Source organism: Ixodes scapularis, unplaced genomic scaffold (genome assembly GCF_016920785.2).
Source record: "Ixodes scapularis isolate PalLabHiFi unplaced genomic scaffold, ASM1692078v2 PGA_scaffold8__174_contigs__length_109621045, whole genome shotgun sequence".
Lineage (NCBI taxonomy): Eukaryota > Metazoa > Arthropoda > Arachnida > Ixodida > Ixodidae > Ixodes > Ixodes scapularis.
In genome coordinates this window covers 44,750,266-44,772,213 of record NW_024609883.1, presented here as the reverse complement: position 1 = coordinate 44,772,213, position 21,948 = coordinate 44,750,266, and the positions used below count along the sequence as shown (strand labels likewise).

General features: G+C 46.0%; 1 long non-coding RNA gene across 1 annotated transcript; it reads right to left on the bottom strand.

Moving 5' to 3' along the window:
• Positions 1-2,354: 2,354 nt before the first annotated feature.
• Positions 2,355-2,880, bottom strand: LOC121833451. The gene is made up of 4 exons (XR_006076719.1): positions 2,808-2,880; positions 2,693-2,747; positions 2,557-2,625; positions 2,355-2,496 (listed from the first exon to the last, which is right to left on the bottom strand). It is a non-coding gene; the product is annotated as an uncharacterized LOC121833451 (long non-coding RNA).
• Positions 2,881-21,948: the final 19,068 nt, after the last annotated feature.

The following is a 21,948-nucleotide window of genomic DNA, read 5'->3' as shown; positions in this document are numbered from 1 at the left end:
GGCCTCTGCTGTACACTCTTCCGCTGAGATGTCCTCACCTGCCACTTCGACGTAATCCATCTTAGGTCTCGGTGCCTTGGGGAGGGCTCCGCCCCCGCCGCTGGTTTGCAGCAGGTGCCGTATTCCTCGTTAGGGTTACTGGGGCGCCGGCCCGTCGGTAGGAGGAATTGGCCGAACAAGGACAGGCGGTGGTCCGATTTCCATAAACTTGGTGTCCTCGGGTAACAAATACCTTTAGGCACCCGGTGTTGTGGTTCTTGCCGGAAGGTTTGGGGTATTTTTGCCTTTGAAGTCGATGGTTCGCAGAGCGCCGATTGAAGCTGTGCACGCTCGTGCCCTTCGCTTCTCCTTTTTCCTGGCTGTGTGGAGAAAAACAGTGCGCTGCGCGTTCCCCCTCATGGCCAACCCGCGTGTGGAGTAGGGTAGGGAGCCTTCATGTGCGCACATGAAGGCACCCCTAGACTCCCTCACTGTTCTATGCAAGCCCCAGGCGCCGGCTCTTTTTTTTCACCATTTTTTGAAGCTGTCGCGTCGTCCGAGGTTTATTGACACTTCGCTTTACTTCGTTTTTTTTTTTTCTGGAATTTTGTGGGCGAGGGTTAGTTGTCGGTGGGCAACCAGCCGTAACAACAGAGAGCCACTTGCTTGCCCTTAGCCAAGTACGTGGCTTGGCGGAGATGAGCAGCAAGGGGAACACGGAGGGGAGGGGGGAAGGGGTGCAGGCATTGTTCAGTACGCCTCCAGCCAAACGCACGGGGGCTCAGCATATTGCCCAGCACCCCCTGGAAAATGTCAGCGGGTGCTCAAGCCCCCGTTTCCCCCCCGGTTCCGGGGTCCCTGCCGGTACAACCGAAATAACAAAAGTTATTCATGTTATTTCCCGGCGACGAGACAAAATTCACACGCGTTTTCCCATATAGGAATACACAGGACGACTGCATGCTGTCTGCTTCAATTTGCAACCGGAAGTCTCGTAGACACTAGCGCCAGCTGAGCCTCTAGCGTTTATTGTAATAACTCTATGAGCAGGACACTCCGGCTTCTGTGACGTCATTTGTTGCCACTTTGGGACCACTTTTGATGTATGGGCGGGATAGGACGCGAAACACACCAGTCAAAGACGCGATCCAGGCTAACGTTGATCCAGACACCATACTGTCACAGTGGAGAGCGACCTACAGCAGAACAGGCGTCTGCTACACAGACCACAACTGTTGGGACGCCGCCAGGATCGCCACCGACGACAGCATGACACTTGCATGACGTCATCAGGCGGAAATCGAGGGATCACTTTTTTGGGCGCGGTAAACACACCAGTCGGAGACGCGTTCCAGGCACCATACCAAGGAGATTCGCAGGAAAAGCTACAAGCGCGAGCTCCTTGCTCTAGGGCACATCTCTGCGGCACAAGCTCTCGTGCACCAAGGGCAGCTGCCAACGCTATGAGCTCGCGCTTCTAGCCTTCGCTGCATGCGGTACAGCATAAGGTGAAACGGAGTATAGGAGAGGGCACGTTGCAATATTGGTGAAGCCTAGTCACAGAAAGTTTAAACGATGTTGGGGCCAACGTGACCGTAGATCTCTTTGGCAATTGGTGCGCGTGACATGTCACGTGTGAGATGGATGATTGTTCCCAACAAACCACTGGATGTCCATTGGACATCCGACAGATATCCGCTCAAGATATTCGGACGTCCGCAGGAGATCCGTAGCCGTCCGACGGACGTCCCCAGGACATCCGTCACAGTGCCAAAGGTAACAAATTTGCATGTCCGTCGGACATCCGAAATGGGATCTTTCTGCAGGCCAATTTCGGATATTCGGATGGCATGCATGAATTCATTCTACTTTAGCCCAAATATGTTGTAAACCAGTCAAAGCACTAACCTGAGCCAATTTCTACTGGGCAGAATTTCTTCGGATATCCCGTGAACATCCGATAAAGATCCGATTCAGATATATCGAGCACCATATACGTCCGACGGACATCCCCAGGACATTCGACAGGGCGCCAAAGCAAACAAAATCGCACATCCGTTGGACATCCGAAATGGGATCCCTCTGCAGGCCAATTTCGGATATCCCGGGAACATCCGATAGAGATCCAATTCAGATCCACCGAACATCCGCGGGACATCCGTGTACATCCGACGGACATCCCCAGGACATCCGACAGAGCGCCCAAGTGAACGACATTGAACGTCCGTCGGACATCCGCAATGGAGATCCCATTGCGGATGTCCGACGTACGTGCAATTTTGTTCTTCAGATGGCATGCCTAAATCCGTTCTACTCTTGCCTGGATATGTTGTAACCAGTCAAAGTACGACCCTGAACCAATTTATATTGGCAATATGGTTTTATTACTACACTCGTGTCCGAACCATGCAGGTGCTTCTAGTGGCCATACTCTTCTGATTCATCTCGGAGGTTGGTGTTCAATCTTTACGCATTGGGAAACCATCTGTGTCATCTTGCAGCTGTCTTTTCATGGCTCTAACAAAGAGCCAAAGAAGGTATCAGTGCGGGAAATTTCATAGTACACCCAGAAAGTACCTGTAATTGTGTGGCATACGTAAGGTGACAATCCCCCTCGTGGGCAGGTCCTCTCTGCACCTTATGGTCCTAAGAAAACAAGTTGGAGACGGTACCGGTTTGATTGAAGTTAAATTTTGCAACACTTGGAAGTTACCTGTTGCTGAGTAGTGTAGTATAAGGTGTTCGTCCCTGGCATGACAAGGTCATTGCTGCACCAAGGTGAAGAAGAGATGAGTGCACGCAACTTTCACACCAGAATCGGAACATACCTGTTGCTGAGTGGGCATGGTCTAAGGTGCTACTCCCTGGTTTGGTGGGCAGCCCTTGCTACACCGCATAGACCTAACAAATCAAGATAAAGAAAGTATAAGTGCAGACAATTTCATGACACTTTTAAAACCTTTTAGTTGCTGAATAGCATAGTGCAAGGTACTAACCGTTTTACCATAACATGGAAAAAACCGAACGCTGCAGCCCCGCAAGACAGTCAGAGCGAGTTGCATCACAATGTAGCCGTCGTGCATTCCTCCCGTGGAGTGCTGTCATGTACTTTGCTCGGTCACTTTAATTGGCTCATGGGGGCAGTAGCTTTCACCCTTAGCCTAGTTATGGTGAAGCGGAGCGTACTATAAAGGCGCGTTCCCATTGCCGATACCATCTAGTCGCGCGATAACTTTCATCGCAAAAGCGACCATCGCGGGCAAAAAGTGACACGATTTGAGCAGTCGCTACTCGACCCGACTTTTTTGCGATGCGAAGTCCGAAGCCAACTAGCCAAACTATCGCGCATGCGCACTCGAGTCGAACCTCAATACAAGGCGGTCGAAATTCCCACTAAAAGTTTGAAAAAGTCGAACCTGGTCGAAGTCGATCCTCAGCCGGTTCGCAACACCCCTAATTTTGGATTCTTAGCCGCACTATGGTGACTATCCGCACTGTATCCGCACTCCGAGTGCGTGAGTGCGGATTGAGTGCGGAGGTGCGGGCCGCGTGTGGCGCGATTTTGTCGCAGGAAAGTATGAACGCTATGAACACCATGTTGAATAAACCTGAGACTGGGGCAGAAATGAATGACACTGGACTGCCGTGCTGGCAGCCTCGACGAGTCAATGGAAATATTGGTGGTTCTGGTTTCAGAATTAGAATAATTTCAAGGAAATGTTTTTGCTTTCATTAAAAAAAAATAGCATTGGGTGGTGCACTTAAAGGGCAACTCCGCTTCATTTTTGGTTTTGAAAAAAAAACAAAAAACAATGCAGTCCTCTTCAGTATCGCCTAGGAAGACCGCACGTCAAATATCACGGCGCAGTTCCGTCTAAATGTTTCTTAAACGGTCCGGCAAACTTTGCAACTGGCCCAGTTGCCCAAAATCGGCGGACTCGAGCGGGCGAATTCAGGCGCAACCAACAGCGCAGTCAAGGCTACGGCATGGGCGGAGCCAACATTGAGCTAAACGTCATCATCATGGCCCCTTTTTGCTTATTTTTACTTCTCCAGGCGAGCGTAGCGCATGACGTCAGCAACGTTGCCTCTCGGCGCTCAGCGGTGTCCACATGATGGGCGTAACGCGCCTGCGCAGCGCGTTCTTGGGGGCCGTCCAACCGCCCGCAGTGGTCCCGCCGTTACCGCCGTCTTCCGCGTCACAACCACCGTCGTCGTCTCACCATTTGTGATTATTGTCTCTCGGAGTTTCGTCCACACTACGGACACCACGTGCACAGACTTACGCCGCAGTTGTGCAGACGTCGTCGAATGCCGTAGACACCAAAACGTGGCGAAGAGTGCGGTGTAGACGACACTCGCGCATGCCACACGCCCGCCCCAATCCCACCCGTCAGTGGGCCGAGGATCACGTGACATCTCGCACCACGTGATGGCCATGTTCTTGGCGGCCCGAGGCCAATGTTGCCGGACGGAGCCGAAGTTTCGGTTTCGATTTCCACTCGTGTTTAAAATTAGATTGAAAAATATATACCCAATTTTTCGCGAAGCAAACGACGTACTGTCTTTTACTAGGGCTTTTTAATTCGAAATCACTCACTATCCCGAAATCTTCGGAATTCAGCGGTGTTTTAAGATTAAGCGGTACTCGCGCCTCAGGGATCGGACACGGGCGATCAATGTGTGTGTGTGTGTGTGTGTGTGTGTGTGTGTGTGTGTGTGTGTGTGTGTGTGTGTGTGTGTGTGTGTGTGTGTGTGTGTGTGTGTGTGTGTGTGTGTGTGTGTGTGTGTGTGTGTGTGGGGTGAAGGGGAACTTTCTTTTATTGATCTTTTACCCACCCCATAACTCAGGGACATCCCAAACACATCAGACCTCCCCCCTCCCCCCCCCCCCAAAAAAAAATGAAATAAAAATTCTGGCGATACTTTTTTTTTGTAGGATTAAATATTTTTATCGACGAATGAAAAAAAAATAAAAGAGAAACTAGAGCAGTGTACAAATTCCGACGTGTATTGTCTTGTGCTTAGATGATGGGGGCAGTGGCGTAGCAAAAGGGGGGAGGGAGTGCAGAAAAATGAGCAGTTTCCAGTAAACAATGTTGTTAAAATTTTCCCCTAAATAGGAGGCGAGCAGCAGAGGAGGAGGGGCACAGCCCCCTCTCCGTACCTTCCCCTCCTTCTCCTCAAGAACTGCGCTCTAATTCGGCGTTACAGGGAGTTGTAAACGGCTTTCATTTTTTTTGCAAATATTTTATAATCCACGTAGCATAATGTGATCAGTCGATAGCCAACAGTCACATGCAAAAGTTTGTTTTTGTCATGTTTTTATAATACGACTAGTGTGTGCATAAAGAATGGAGGGCGGACGACTTTTGTGTCTGTAGGCTTCTTGAAAAACCTCCTGCAAGATCGGACATAATGCGTTTTTGCGAAATCTATAAAATGCTGCAGTAATAAAATCCGGTCCTGTTTTCTTTTTAACTTTACAAGTTCCTCTGGATATGCTTTATCTGTGGAGGCAATCTTTGCACCGAATATAATCTTGTATTGTTCAAAAAAGACTTTGGTTATAGCTTCGCTATCTTTATGATCAGATTGTTCTGCCTTATCTCTTAAATTTCTTCAGATATCGCGTACCTTTTCTCCCCCTACATTGCCTTGATAACCCTCACGAGGTATTTTATGGAGCTCAGCTTTTATGCGGATAATATATTCGAAACAATGCCGAGAGCTGTGACATTCAAGTTGAACCAAGACACAGATATTGTTTATCAATGTACTTTCTTTCTTTCGGAATTTTTAATAATAATAGCTTTCTCAATCACTTACTGTTTTAGTTCTTGCTTAAATATATGTATATATATATATATATATATATATATATATATATATATATATATATATACACACAACACGGGCACTTCACACCATCGTACGTGGTCTCTGAGGAGGATATAAACGAATATGTGCAGATGAATGAACCGTACTTAATCCAATGGATCAAAGAATTAAAGTTTTCAGGAACCCGTTGAAAGCCAAAAACGGCGGAGCCAGGATTTGAACTCTGGGCCTCCAATGTCCGGTCGGGTGTGCTAACCTCTACACAACTCCACCTTGGCTTTCTGGCGTTTCCTACCTGTCTTATTAATGCACAAGAAACGAAATGTATCCAATCGGAGGTGTTCTGGAAACACACGCCGCCGCGTGGAACGCGGTACGACGCTTGGTGTCACGTGGTACGTGCTCGTTTGTGCTCCAGAAATCCTCCCACTGTTTGTCTCGTGCCGTGTACATGCAGTATTCTTTGTTTATGAGCTTTAGAGACACGGTATCATCATCATCATCTGCGAGATTCAAGAGCCACGTTATCGAATATACAACACGGGCACTTCACACCATCGTACGTGGTCTCCGAGGAGGATATGAACGAATATGTGCAGATGAATGAACCGTACTTAATCCAATGAATCAAAGAATCAAAGTTTTCAGGAACCCGCCGAAAGCCAAAAATCGGCGAAGCCAGGATTTTAACTCTGGGCCTCTCAATGTCCGGTCGGGTGTGCGAGTGGTGTAGAGGTTAGCACACCCGACCGGACATTGGGAGGCCCAGAGTTATATATATATATATATATATATATATATATATATATATATATATACTCTGGCATTCATCTCATTCGGCGCATGAACGCACATCAGTATCCATATTATATGCCGGAAACTCGAAAGTCGCACAAAATGAAAATGAAGCATCCGCAAAGGGCTGTCGTGACAGCTGCTTCAGACAAATGAGCAGACTTCCTAATAAACTATAAAAATCCAGCGGAAATACCTACAGCACGGCCAGCGCATACCACGTAGTCATACAGGAAATGATGTATAGCTTTTCCTATCTGTTCTACCGTTCATAGTTTTGTTTCCTGTATGGCTAGAAAGTCTACCTCGTTGGGTTCAAGTAGACGTTTCAAATGATATTATTTCTTTTAGGAGGTAAATCCTTTTACATTTAGGGTCACAAAACCAGGGTTATAAAATAAGGGCAAGGGAATAGGAGGACGTGGATGAGAGTAAAAAAAGAGGACAGGGATGAGGAAGGGCGAGGGGAGGAAATAGGATGGGGGTTGGCCATGTACACATTGCTGCAAGGGAGGTTTTTCGCTTACTCGCACGTGCTATAGTATTCACGCCTAATGCTGACGGGTCAGTTTTGTTGTCGAACGCTATATGTCTGTCTGCAGACTCCGCTGGGACGTTTCTTGGGGCCACGGGTGCCGCTACAGTGTTCTCCGAGTACGTCTTATGATTTTCCTTACCAGTATAGGAACTAGAAGTAAAAGGGTTTCTTCGGCGTTAGCCCTGTTCTTGAGTTTCGACGGAGAACGTGAAAGCACGACTTTTCGAGACTCTTCTTTCTTTAGGCAGCGTCATAGCGTTAACAATTAGCTTTGCACTTGGGGTTTTTGTATACTCTGTTTCCTACTTAGCGTGCAACGTTGTCAAAGCTACTGGCGCGAGCGTGGGGCTTGATCTCGTTTAACATTTGCACGGGTTCTTGTGCAAACAAAACCATAGATGAAGCCACGCGCTCGCGCCAGTAGCTTTAATAGCGTTGTACGCTAAGTGTGAAACGGAGTATAGTACTCGATGACCACTGTACGCCGTCTCAGGAGAAAATAAAGAAAAAGGGCGATAGCAAAATGCTGGCGTAGCACTATTAATGCCAAGAGCTCGTGCCGGGAGACGCGCTTTCACGGACTTCGAAACAAAAAAGAAACAAAAGCGTTAAAAAAAAAAAAAAAGGGCGCGATGTATTATAACTTTTTCTATACTCACAAATCCTGGCAGTTCGACGATCGAGCCATAGAGTGCCGGGTCGCAGATTTGGAGTGCGAGGATCGGGTAGCACAGAGCATTTCTCGGGGAACTTCGACGTCAGCACACAGTTTTTGCAGCGGCGAGGACACGAAACATGGTTTTCAAACCAGACGAGAAACGAAGCGGTAGCGCGAGGAACTCGAGGAGCACGAGCGGACATTCCATCGCTCGGGACAGGTGTGTTTCGGCGTCTCGCCGCAGCGGGGCGCCCGTCACCTGGCTCTCCTCTCATCCGTTGTCTGCCGCTCTACCTTTTCAATTTCGGCGGCCGCTTCTCGTGACGATCTGACAAGCTTTGTCAGTATAAAGGAGGCTATGGAGGTGTATTTTGTTCCCAACGCTTTTGTTCATACACCCTACGGTGCGTCAACGCGTTGGCGATACCCAAAGTTTTTGCCGTGACGTGTCGCAGGTATCGCTGTGACTGCACTGTAAATTACGACAGGACTGCTCGATTTATTTTCCTAGACAGCGCGTGCAGTGGCCATCGAACACTACGAAAAACGTCAATTATAAAACGGGTTTTTAACGCTGTGGCGTAGATTTGTGGCAAAGCTTCCGCTTCGCTAGCAGCGTAAAACCCAGCCTTGATTCCCCCGGGCGCGGGCGATCTTTTTCGATTATTTTGACACATCGACGAAGGACGCCCTACTACGCCAACTACAACATCATCAACAACAAGAACTACAACTACTCACCAACGGACTTCATTTTGGTGGTGGGAAGCCAATAACAGCTCTATCGCTCTAAATTGATACCAACAAACTTGCCAAAGTCAACGGCGAACGTGTTCGCAGACGTACACGTTCCGCCCGATGAGATAGCAGACGTTTGGTGGGTTCGCCAGCTACGACCCTGGTGGTGGAGTCACATCAGTGATGGTAGATGCGCGGCAGATGCCCGTTCCGCTGCAGGTCTGCTCTCCAGCTGGAGAGTCCACGGAAACTTCGGCATCTAGGAACTGGGACGCCGCGACGACAGCGACACTCGCGTTCCGTTTTGTGTTTTTATTTCTCCAGAACTCCTACGCCCAACTGCCATGGCAGTTGGGCGTAGGAGTTCTGTTTCGTTTAACATTCTGGCTTTGATCACGACGCTTGTTGTCACTTCGGGATCACTTTTGATGTATGAGCGAAATAGGCCACATATAAGCCCATCAGTCGAAGAAGCATTCCATGCGCACGCGCGGTAGCAGGAATACTCGGAGTGCAAGTTCGTCCGCTTCTTTCACAGGGGTTGTGGTGACGTCAGAATGCCGAGCTCTGATTGGTTCTGATTGAAGAATAGTAGGTGGACCTCAAGGCAGCTCGCTTTGAGGTCTACCCACTATCCTCCCATCGGAGCCAATCAGAGGTCGGCGTCCCTCTGACGTCACCACAACCCCTGTAAAAGAAGCGGACGAACTTGCGCTTTGCATAGACAAGGAACACTGAACTCGGCCAGTGCATGAATACGAAGACGGTAAGGAATAATTAGGGACAGAGGCGGAAAGAAAAAAAAAAAAGTGGTGTGACGATGCCTTGGCACCTCCTAATAGGCGTGTAGCTCTCCAGTCTGTGCAGCGCGTCTGGCGAGCAAGATCGAATATTTTTCTATCGCGTTCCGGTTACTCGTCATTACGCCCTCTCGCGTTGCTCGCGGGTGCCAAGCTGGAAGAATTTTATTAGTGGACATAATTTCTGTTAAAATAAGAACGAGAACAAAAATCAACAAGAAAAGTTACGCTGTCTTTTTGAAGAGACGCTGAAAACGCGAGCTGCATCTTTTGTGTCGTCTATATAAACGGTATTTTTTTTTACTGCTTTCGCTTTGTTACCGCACGTAGAGAGATGGAGACACGCGCTCGTAAACGACTGTGTCTCGTGCATGATCAAAGACTGCAGCGCCACTTTACGCTCAATGCATGCGCTACATGGTCGCGTCTTACGGACGCGCTCGCGCCCCCTGGGCGAGAGCAACAGGCCTATATGCGTTGACCTAGCGTGAATCAAAATATAGTATGAAGTTCATACAGTCTGGCGTAACATAAAATCTACGGGAGGACCTCCGTCTCGAGTACGAGCACGTTGCCTTCCGTCGTGCTTTCTCTGCGCATGCGCCAAAGTGCCATCGAAGGCAGAAAGCTTACGTGCTCTTGAGGTGGAACTTCTATGCGCCGAGAATCTGGGGGAGAGGAGAGCGCGAGGGGACGTCAAACGCCGAGCTCTGATTGGAACGCATAGTGGGTAGACCGAAAGCTAGCGGCCTTTGACTCTACCAGAGTGTCGAACCGAAAACGAACCGAGCCGAAAACCGGAACCGAACTGTTATTTTTAGCCGAACCGGAACTAAACTGAACCGAAATGTTCGCCGCCATCGTGGAACTGAACCGAAACTGAGCAAAAAAAAAAAAAAAAACAAAACAAAAAACAGTAATTGGTTAAAAAACGGTTTACTATATTTCTTTTATGTAATAAATTGAATTTTTGAAAATAAAAGAATTGGCAGAGCTCAGCATTTCCGTGTATTGATAACAACAACAATAATAATAATAATATTACTTCTTTATTTCCTCTCCAGCGAGCGGAGGGGCAAGGACAAACAGCTGCATTCAGCAACGTTACGAGGTCCCTTCCCCGATACAAGTGGCAGAGAGAGCAGTGATGACATATTTTATAATCACTCATTTACAAAAAAGAAAAAAAAAAGAATCAACAAATTCAAATTTACACCCATATAATAAAAACGAAGCAGTGGCAACCAAAACGTGTGGGTTAAAATCTGTTAGTCAGCGGCAGTGAACGTCATAAACAGGGATATTATGTGGGACTTGGTGACAACTTGAGGTATGACGTGATGTTGAATCAATTCGTTTAGTAAGTGAGGTAAATTGTGTCTTATTGATTGATGTCCATATGTTGCACGAGACGTCGGCACAAACCGTGGTTTTACATGTCGTGTGTTATGACTTGTGAGATGCTTGTTTAGATTACAAAAAATCAATTATGAAGGTGTTGTTTGCGAGTAGGAAAGATCTCTAAAGACACGCGAGTCTGAGTTTGTAAAGGAAAGATATATTTAGGTTGTTTAACTGCTGAAAATAATTAGCAGTTTCCTCATTCCATGCCATTTTTGATATATTGATTTTTTTCTGAGCATTAGGTGAGAAACGACAGGAGCATTGTTTAACATTTTTTTTTTTAAATATTGCATGGTAGGCTGTATTTGTGTTTATTTATCAGGCCATTTATTCTATTTATCTTTGTACTGATGTGATTAATATGAATGTCCCATGTGAGGGGTTCGGTAAAATAAAGGCCCAAGGATTTTATTTTACTTACAATTTCTATTTTCTCGTTGTCTATAGATGAAGATATGTTGGCCTACAAAAATAATTTATTTTTGGGTCTAAAGAAAATCTCTCTAGTTTTATTAGGGCTTATTTGCAGACAATTTGCGTCCACGTATCTTTGCAAATTTTTAAAATAGCCGTTTGCTTCTGAAATTATATCAGCGGAGTCAGTATTGGGAATACGAAACGTCATATACTCGGCGTAGGCTATTACTTTTGCTGATGTGATTATGTTAAAAACGTCATTAATGCAAAGTATGAAGAGAAGAGGGCCTAATATGCTGCCCCGGGGGCACACCTGTTGTACTAGTATCAAGAGGAAGAAAAGAGGAGTTTATGCAAACGCATTAAGACCGATTCTGCAGATCAGATTGGATTAATAATGCTGCACTACCTCTAATACCACAAGCATAAAGTTCAAGGTTTTGTATTTTATGGTGTATGTGGTCAAACGCCTTATTAAGGTCAATAAATATTGCAAGCGTGAGTTTCTTCTTTTTTTTTTCTCAAATGCTTCAACAATAAGTTGTTTTTGTGTTAACAATGCGGTTTTTGTTGACCTGTGTTTACGAAACCCAAATTGAGAGTTAGAATATCGTGTTTGTTAAGAAAGTTGGTTAGTCTTGAATGAATTATTTTCTCAAGACATTTAGGCAGTACCGGTAAAATTGATATCGGCCTATAGTTAGTGAGGTTGTTTTTGTCACCACCTTTGTGCAGCACCGTTCCTTTTGCCTTTTGCATTTCTTTTGCAAAAACACTGGTCGCTAAAACGAGGTTAAAAATGTACGTGAGAGGAGGAGCATTTATATCAACGACATATTGGACGGGTTTAATTTTCAATTCATTTTTGTCTTGGGATCGGCTAATTTTAAGATTTAGGAACGTGCTAAACCCTTCACATAGGGGGAAAAATAACATAGATTCATTAGGAACATATATCGCGATATTACCGACGGATCTATGGTATAATTTGCTGGTTGTACCAAAATCACGAAGCAATTAATAAAATTGGTAGCAAGCTGTACGTCAGGCAACTTGCTTCCATCTAGTTCAACATGATAACGAAAACGTTTTTCAGTTGTATTTAAAAAATAATTTATGCGTTTCCATAAAACATCTCCATTTTGTCTTACGGCGTCATTGAACAGATTCTTATAGTAATTCAATTTAGCATGGTTCAGTTCGGAATTTAGTTTATTACGGAAAGATTTATGAGCACATAGTTAACTTGGATCCCTAATTTTAGTACATTAATAAAAGATTATTTTTTATGTTTATTTTTTGAACTAGTTCATGCGTGACCCATGGCTTTTGCGAATGTTTGCTTTTCCTTATTTGTTTATACGGAAAACAATTTTCATAAATCCCAGGTAAAGTACACAAGAAAATGTTATACGCTTCATCTGCTGTTCTTTTTATGTATTCTAAGCTCCAGTCACTATTACCTATGGCATTTCGAAACATTTCTAGTCTTTGGGCATTCATTTGTTGAGCAAATATTGGTTCCTGCAATGGTATTGATGTCTTCTTACGAGATTTTCTAATAATATCCTATCGTCATATACAGAAGCGGTATGAGAAATTGTGGGGTTTCGTGGCGGCTTTTGCATTGGCACAATAATTAATCATGTGTGACGTGACGCCATGCTGTCAAATAATCTCCCGTCACGAGACGTAGTCACGTGAATGACTGTATCAAGCCGATTTAAGTTAAGAACGTCACTAGATTCATTAAAGTTGTCGACACCGTGACGTCACATGACATCACGACTTTGCACAACGAGTCACGTTACACCCTGACGTGCTCGATTGTCATGAGCCCGAGTCGAGTGCTCGGGTTCATTACAATCATCATCGCCAAACATTAGGCTAATGGCTCATGTTGAGTCATAAATGAGAATAGCCAAACTCTAACAGTGTTCTAGGCTCAGCTCATGCTCTATGCTTTGCCAACCCCAGTTCATGACTATGTTGAACACTGACCGTATATAATGCGTGTCAGGTGACGTGGCCGCTTGTTCTCATTGCGAGTAGAGGAGGAAAAAGTTGTTTCTTTCCTTTATTTTTTCTTGCATCTTCCAGTGGTCGGAGGAGACAACTAATGGGTAATCTTTTTGCAAGTTATCAACGTCAGAGGTTAGTTCTTAGCGGTTTTTACTGAAAGTGCAACAATTGTTGCACAACCTATTTTACGTATGTACATCAGTTGGAACCCAAACGTGTTTTCGTTGTAGCTAGTGCTTCGCCAGAAAGTTGTTTCGGAGAATAAAATAATCGAAAGGACTAGATGTCACTTAATGTGCAACCCTACCCTTGGTTAGTGTGATTCTGAACCAACAGATGGCAGTGGGATCGCCTTCCAGACCTGTACATCAATGCGAGAAATCGTGTCTGGTGGCGTTTCGATACAGTGGGGTATTTTTCTATACCCTGAATTTGACATCCCTGGTCCTTTGCTGTTTTTCTCTGCGTGAGCTTTCCTTGGAACGCGTACGGCTGCGCCAGTTCTCGTGCAAGGGGGCCAGTTTCTTACGCTCCGAGCTCACGTCTCCCGTAAATGTGGGCAAAACAAAACGCGAAAATCGTCCTAATACGAGGCGAGACGTCTCCCGTAAATGGCGGGACAGATGCACAACAATACCAATAACGTGTTGAAAAATATAAAATTGCCTGTGCGCCATTATCGGAGATTTCAGAGGCCAATTACACATATTTCAATGTGATTGGATTTATATTGACACTAATGAAGGTGACGAGAGGACGAACAGTGAACTGAAAAATAAAGACTTAATCGGCGAACTTTTGCCGCACAAAAAAAGGAAAGAAAGAGCGTCGAGGCAGCAGAAAAGCAGGCGGTGATTCGGCAGCGTAACAGAGGGCCAGACCGGGACTGACCCGACAAGGTCGCTGGCAGCTGCCTATCTACAGTGCGTCATCATCTCCATCTCGAAAGTTCGGCAAAGAAGGTTCGAGCGTCGCGCGCTCGGGGCGAGGATGGACTGGCTTTTTCGAGAACAAGAAAGCAGGGCGAAAGTTACGTCTGGTACAAGAATGAAGGCGAATCTTCTGGAAGTCCGTGACCGAGCGTTGCTTTCTCGGCTTCGCGGGCGGCAATATGACGAGCTGGCCCTTTTGTCGTGCATGTGTTTGGCTCTTTGTGGATTTCCAGGAAAACGTGATGACGTGAGAGACTTGGGTCTCCAGAATTCTAGCTTGAGGAATTAACTACCTAAAAAAATAATAAACTATTTTTTGGGTGGTTAGGTGTCTCATTTAGGTAGCTGGGTGTTAATTTTGACCAAAACCACGAGACTGGAAAAAACACAAACTGACACTCAGATTTAGATGGTGATTATAATGCAATTAAATGCAAAGCTGCAAGCGAGCTGGACAATAATGACGGAAATAATCCCTGGAGAAGGGGAATTATTTTCGTCATTCTTGTCCAGCTCGCTTGCACCTTTGCATTTAATTGCATTATAATCATAACCTTAAATTGCAAGCTTCACCCTTGTTGATGTTAGCCTGGTGGCAGCTGATAAAACCCGTTTGTTCTTCCAACGTCTTACCCCTGGTTAGCTCCGTTGGTAGAGCGCTCCACTTGTAATGGAGAGGTCCCGGGTTCGATACCCGGACCAGGCGGATTTTTTTGGTCGCGCACCAGTCACCTAGCTGTGTTTGGAGATTTATGTTTGTCCTTTGTCCCTCTTTTTCCCCTTCTCCGGGGATTATTTTCATCATTAGATGGTGAGTTCGGTAGACCCAAAGTAGGACTGCTGCGGGAGTGATATTAAAAAATATGCCGAAGTTAGATATTAACTCACAGTAATAAATGGAATTAATTTTAATACAAATTCAGTGATAAATTCAATGACTCGCCAGACAGAGATTACGGGTCTGTGGATAGCTTTTGTACATAGTTAAAGCAATTTAAAGGATGTAACAAACCAAAAAACAAATTAGTTTTTTTTTATTGCAGGTATAAATAGGCATCGCCGAGCGCTCATTTTCCGCCCAAAGGTAGCGCTAGAGGTCACAAACAGATGTCAAAGTTTCAGCCCAATCCGATACGTTATTCAAAAGTTATGTGATTTTCTGAAAAAGTTCAATGGGAAAATTGCGGCCCACGGAGTTGTCGAATACATGGGGCTCTATAGCAAAGGTATCAAACACGCGGCTCGTGGGCCGCATGGGGCCCACGACTCGCTGGGACGCGGCCCGCAGGCAATCGATTACGAGTCCCAATTGTTTAATTAAGTCAAGGCTAGGTGGCGCAAGCTACCGCCCGGTATAAAGAAAACAGCCAATATCCATCCATGCCTCCATCCACCCTATGTTTTAAGCACTAGAAATTACGTGAGCGATATCTCATCTCGCCGATTCACTTTCGCTCGCAAAAAGCTCTGCTCGTTTAACGTATCCACATTATTTCTACTTATATGCTTTCATATGCCCTTTGTTTCGCTTTATCTCTTGCTTCTCAGCTTTTTGTAATGTACAATTCTGCTACTAGGCTGTAAGAGAGAGATATTCGTTAAAGGATGCATCTCGGCAGCTCGAACTCTCGATCAGCAGGAACAGCTACCAAGGATAAAGGCAAAAAGATCAAAACTCTCGTCTTCAGCAAAAAAAAAAAAAAAAAAAAAAAAAAAAAAAAGAAGAAACGTTATTAAAAGACAAGTACTTCTTCAGGGTGTTGGAATCAAAACCGCCAGGAAAGCAAGTACTGTCAAATGAATTGATTGTTTTTTAGAGGCATACTGAGCTTGGGTAATTCGTGAATGAATTGAGCAACGGGAACTACAGTTTACTTGCTTTCTCGTTCTTTTACAAATAAATGCCAGCACGTTGGCGGGGCGGTGTCATTCTAATTCTTGTTATCACATAAGGTCACGGCCCAAAGTATAAAATCAAATCTAAAGATGTCACTAGCAAACTGAGCTCACAAAAAGCAAGAGCACGAGGGTTCTTCTCTTTTAAATACCCCCCCCCCCCCCCCCCCCCCCCCCCGCTGTAACTTTGGCCCTCGGCCTTTCCAGTGTGGGCTATCTGGCCCCCATACTCAAATGAGTTTGAGACCCCTGCTCTATAGCATCAGAAGCCGAAAACGGGCAAAAATAGGCATCATTTTCCAATTAAAATTTTCGGAAAATCACTTATAACTTTTCAATAAAGTATCGGATCGGGCTGAAACTTTGGCATCTAGTTGTGACCACTACCTTTGGGCGGAGAATGAGCGTTCGGCAATGCCTAGTTTATTTTTGGGGCAGCGATCAGGTTCTTGTCGTCGCGTGTGTGTTGTGCGTGTTTGTCGTCTTTGTAATAATTTTATATAGTAAACCTCGGTGCACCGAGGTTTACTATATATACTCGTTGCCACATCGAGAAAAATAAAAGAGGTTTCGCGCATTATTCCCGCGCCGCACAAAGGAGTTCTTACGAAATTGGTTTGTCGGAGGAAGAAAGGATGCTTGTGGATTTTGAAACGTGCACGTCGCGTTAAAATAACGGCGGTGAGTTTATCTTAAATTAGCCTACGTACATCATAATAATAATTCGCAACATAAAGAAGTACATAAGTAATGGTCCCAGGAAATCCACATTTGAAAAATTTTTCTTTCACTATACGGTTTTTGAGGCGGATAAAAAGAGGGTTAGAGTCTGTTTAAATTAAAAAAAAAAAAGAAACCACCAGGTTACCCTTTATCGTTTCCGTTTTAGCAAAATTAACGTGGGAGGCGAGTGCAGAAGGATACCGCAAATCACGAAGAGTATGCGGAGCGCCAGTTCGTCTGCTTCTTTTGCACGGACTGTGGTGACGTCAGAACTCCGAGCTCTGATTGTCTCTGATGGAAGGATAGTGGGCAGACCTCGAGGCAGCTTGCTTTGAGGTCTACCCACTATCCTTCGATAACAGTCAATCAAAGCTCGGCGTTCTGACGTCACCACGGCCCCTGCAAAAGAAGCAGACGAACTGGCGCTCCGCATAGAGACCTTCGTGAGTGGGTCGTCACTTTCCCTCTTATGTCGAGGGGCATATTGACCTCACCACTCCGCTTCACATAAAGCTCGACCACAGCCAACGCACAATCCGGTGGAGCCAATCAAGCAGCATCAAAAATGCATCGATCGTCACGCCGCTCGTCGTCTTTGCACGTTTGCCGGATGAATGGATGGATGGATGGATGGATGGATGTTAAAGGGATTGTTCAGTCACATTTAGTATTCGAGAAAATAATTGAATATCATTGTTATTGCCTCGAGAGGAATCGCACGCGCAATATCTGAATTTTATGTGCCCCTCTGCGTGAGTAATTAAATTTATACTGCTCCAATCGTATCCTAGCCTGAACGCTGCTTTCGTTGGCAACATTGAAGCTGTGAGGTCACACAACACAAAGCGAGCATTTCCGTCTCGTCATTTGCCTGCGAGTGAACGCTGCAGCGTGGTTCGTTTCTGTTGTTGCGCTCAACTTGTTTCGTAGATGGGCGAGATTTTTGTTGCGCGGTTTGGTGCTACAACCACCGGGCAGCACATGCGAGCCAAAACGTGACGGTCCACACTTTTCCGCGAGACGTGCAGTGACGAGCAAAACGGATCGTCACCGTGCGTAGGGACGGAGTTCCCGTCAAGATCGAGATCCCGCTTATGCAGCAATCATCTCACGGAAGAGAGCTACGAGCTGATCTCTAAGCGGATAGAAGGCTCGTAAGCTGAGGTGTGATGCTGCGCCAACGATATTCAACTACGTCCATCCACTCGTCGCCCGAATCGGATCAATCGGTTTGATTATGCAGCGAAACCGAAACCAACAGCTAGGCCATCTGGAAACGATGCCAAAAGTTGTATTTAGCACGCGTCCAGCTGCAGATTCTGCTTGACCCGCGTGTGAAAATAGAGCGCGGCTACGATTCACCAAGCTCGCCCAAGTGACGACATGCATTTGAACGATTCGCCGTTCGCCTTCGAGTGGCGCGGACATCGACTCCGAGGGAACGACCCGCAGCCTCATCACCGATCCAGGGGATCCGCCGATATGTGTACCCAGATGCCGCTTCAGAGGCAAAATCTGATTCCTTTGCTTTGCAAGCGCTCCTAGTTCAATCGGTGGCCGTCGCAGTTGTGTTTTCGCGAGACGGCGTACATTTGTTCAAAGCTTATGGCTGTTTTCGAGTAATAACCTGCTAAAAGGCGTGACTTTGTTTTGCACACGCTTGGGAGGGTACAGTAGGGTACAGCCTAGGAGACTACAATTCGAAACAAAATAAAAGACATCCATCGACCACCGCTTCTTATACCGACCATCCGGCAAACCTTTGCGTTTTGTGACGTCATGCAGCAGCTACGGATGTCAGCCATTGACACTGGCGAAATTCGGGACGCAGTTTCGTACATACGTTAATGAAAGGTTTCGTTAATAAGAGGAGATCATATATCAAAATAAAAATGACGTTTGTCTATACGAAGGCTCTCTCGATGTAACGAGCGCATTAATGGGCAAATTTAGTTACACAAACCTGAGTTTCAGGAATGCCCGATAGTATTAATTATTTTGGAGGTTACTTATGAAGACGTAATGAAGGTTGTACGGCCCTTGGATTTTTCCTTTAGAGCGCAGGAGATTTTTAATAAAATCCAGAAATATGACCGTTGTGACTGTTTTTAGCGCGTTCTGATGCATTTTTGAAAACACAATTATTTAGAAGACAACGGTGACAGAACGCTTGGCCGTACGTACTAGGGCTGCCTCTAATCTTAATTTTAAGACCATGACGAGAAAGCAAAATATTGTTGTGTTCCCGTATTTGTGTAAATAAAATCACCCTCTCAATTTTATTTCGAGCTTGTTAAACGAGATGGCGACACTAGTACTAAATGCCTTTTTCTTGCTGTTGCTGTTGTTGTTTTTCTCTCAAGCTCGAATTCGATCGCGACGTTTCGTTGCTCGTGGATAAGTAGCACGTGTAGCGAAAGCTCGCGCTGTAAAGCTCATTGATCATGGATTCAATCCACCGCCTCTGTCCGTTTCAGTCTGGATGAGCGTCGTACCGGCGTGCTGTCATGTATCACTATTGCGTGATACACGTTAAAGACGACAGACAAGCAGCGGTATACTGCACTGTCTTTCATCTCCAACGAAAACACCAGATGCCCTCAGAGCTGACTAACTTCCCGCTGCATAAACATAGACACAACAGAATTACAAATGATGGCTCCGTTGGTCGGCACTTTTTGAACGTTGCAAAAAAGAATAAGAAACGTGCCCATTAGTGACCGACCCGAGGTTCCGCAACTTTGTCGCGAAGCTGCCACACACATGCGATAAACTTAGACCCCTCCTTCGTGATGCCTCGTTGTACATTATCAGTGCTTCAGATTATATCTCACTGTATTATTATTATCACCCCTTATACGGGCCTCTCCGGCATTCATTGTACGGGCTACGTGCATCTCTGTGACGCCTGTGCTTCCGAGCACAAATAACTGCCTACCTACCAACAAACGAATATTTTGGTTTCATGTGTTACATCAGTGAGAGCGGTTGCGTTCCTTGATGACAGGCGGAAAATATCGATTCCTGCAAGTGCCAGCAAAACCATATTCTGAAGAACGGTAAGAATTAATACCATGCATAATGGATTGTTTAAATGCCCATACACACCGTGCGTTTTAGTGCGCTTGACTGCGCGGCATCAAGAAACGGAAGCGAGTCAACTGCACATCAATGCTTCGTATGAAGCGTGGAATTCAATTCAAAGAGTATTGTCATGTCGGTTGCTGTTGTGTACCGGTAATTTTAGGATAATGCAGGATATATATTTATTTAACTGATAGATTACATTCGGTTGACAACGTCTTCTTCGGTCTGCGACCGCGCCCAGTCTGTTCTTTCGCGCAGGCGTCACGTTCTTCACCGGGGCTCGCTCTCCCTCGCCGGCGTCTCCGGTTGCACCAACGCGCGCGCCGTTGCCTGGACCAAAGGTCGTGTTCGCTGTGCGTGGCGAACACGCACACAATACACGGCAATATCTCCCCCTTAAAAAAACTTCACTTTTTCACAGGCCCAGCCGCGTTGGTGGCTGGCGCGTCCGCGTTGATCTTCTGAGAAGAGGAGGGCTGCCCTCCAGTGTTGCGGAATGGGCACCCCCATTCCATTCCAATTCCATTCCGGGGAATTAAAGTTTCGATAATTCAATTCCTTTCAACTCCTAGGAATGGGAACAGTGGGCCCATTCCCACTCCTGGAATGGCTGAATTGTTCCATTCCATTCCGCTAATTCCTAAACGTAAAAATTGGCACTTGACAGCTATATTGTGTTGTCGGCATAAGCAGCATAAAGCTTCCATTATCAATGCAGAGACAATTGCAAAAAAATGCTAAAGGCCCCAAAAAACACTGATTTTGCTAAGCGGAGCGCTCGTGGAACAAAGTGTTTGTTTACATTGTACTGCAAACACCGAGAAAGCCCCTTGATATGTCGATGCTTGTTTAAGACATTGGTCTTCCGACCACGTGGCTCGCAACAAACAGCAAAACTCAAATTCACTTTTTTTTTAGCTTTTTTGTTTGCATTTGTCTTTTAGGACATACGCGACCAGCGTGTTTGTCTGATAAGACCATAAAAATACCCAGTTCGTGCATGGCGCAGAAATAAGCTATATCGCTGTATTCTTCAAAAACAGCAACACGGCTATAGTACGCTGCTGGAAGCGACTCCATGCACAGCGGCAAGAACACATCCTCTGACAAAGTGAAACCTTTACGGCGCAGCACGAGGGACCGTATAGACGAGGTCATAAAACTGTTTTTCTGCAAGTTCAGTCAGTTCGGCCACGCAACAAGAGCGGTTACCATAGTCTACTTTACCTTACGATGAACCGCAACAGACAGCACGAGAGCTATCCAAACCAATCCAGTGCCTTCTGACTGTCGCGTGACCCTGGGGCGCAGCAACGCGCCGTGCGTGTAGTCCCGCTCACGGTGCTGGACTGCCTGGGGTCACTCGTAGCGTCCACAGCGGTCCATCGCAAGGTGAAACAAAGTATGCAGAGACTCAAGTCAAAGGAAATGAGCGGGAATGCTCCAGCTTGCTTGTAACCCTAACCCACTTCATTGTAAAACACAGAACACAGAAAACAAGCATCGGAACAAAGACCAAGTAAAACGTGGACTTACACATAAAAATGCAGTATAAAAAAAAAAAACAAGCGTCGGAGCAAAGCGCAACTGGAGAAGAGAGAAGTGAATCTGGTTTTGTTTTAATGCCGAAGCAAACCCACATTTCGCACTTCAAAGGAGTGCGCGGGAATGAACCTGGAAGGCAGCGGGGTTGGTCGCCTGCTAAACAACGCTTTTCGAACTATAAGAAAACAATAACTGATCATCTTTCGGCGGCGCGCGAGTCAACGAGTTATCAGAGCTGACGAGGAGCCGTGCATGGCGGTTTCTTTCTTTGCCGCTCCCTTCGTTTCTTTTGCTTGGTGCTTGGTTTCTTGTTTCGCTCTCGTGTAACGCCGGTGCAGCCCGTAGCCTGCGCGTCCGTAAACGCCGCCCCCCCCCCCCTTCCCCCCCCCCCCCCCCCCCCCCCCCCCTGTTCTTTGCTTTGACGCTTGTTTTTTGTATTGCATTTTCTTGCGTATAAATCTGTTAGGGCTCTCGCCGGCTAGCAGTTTCCCGCTCATTTTATTTCTGAGCAACTGACCCGCTGACAGGCTCAAATTAGCTAACCGTAAACACTAAAACAAAAACAAAAAAAAC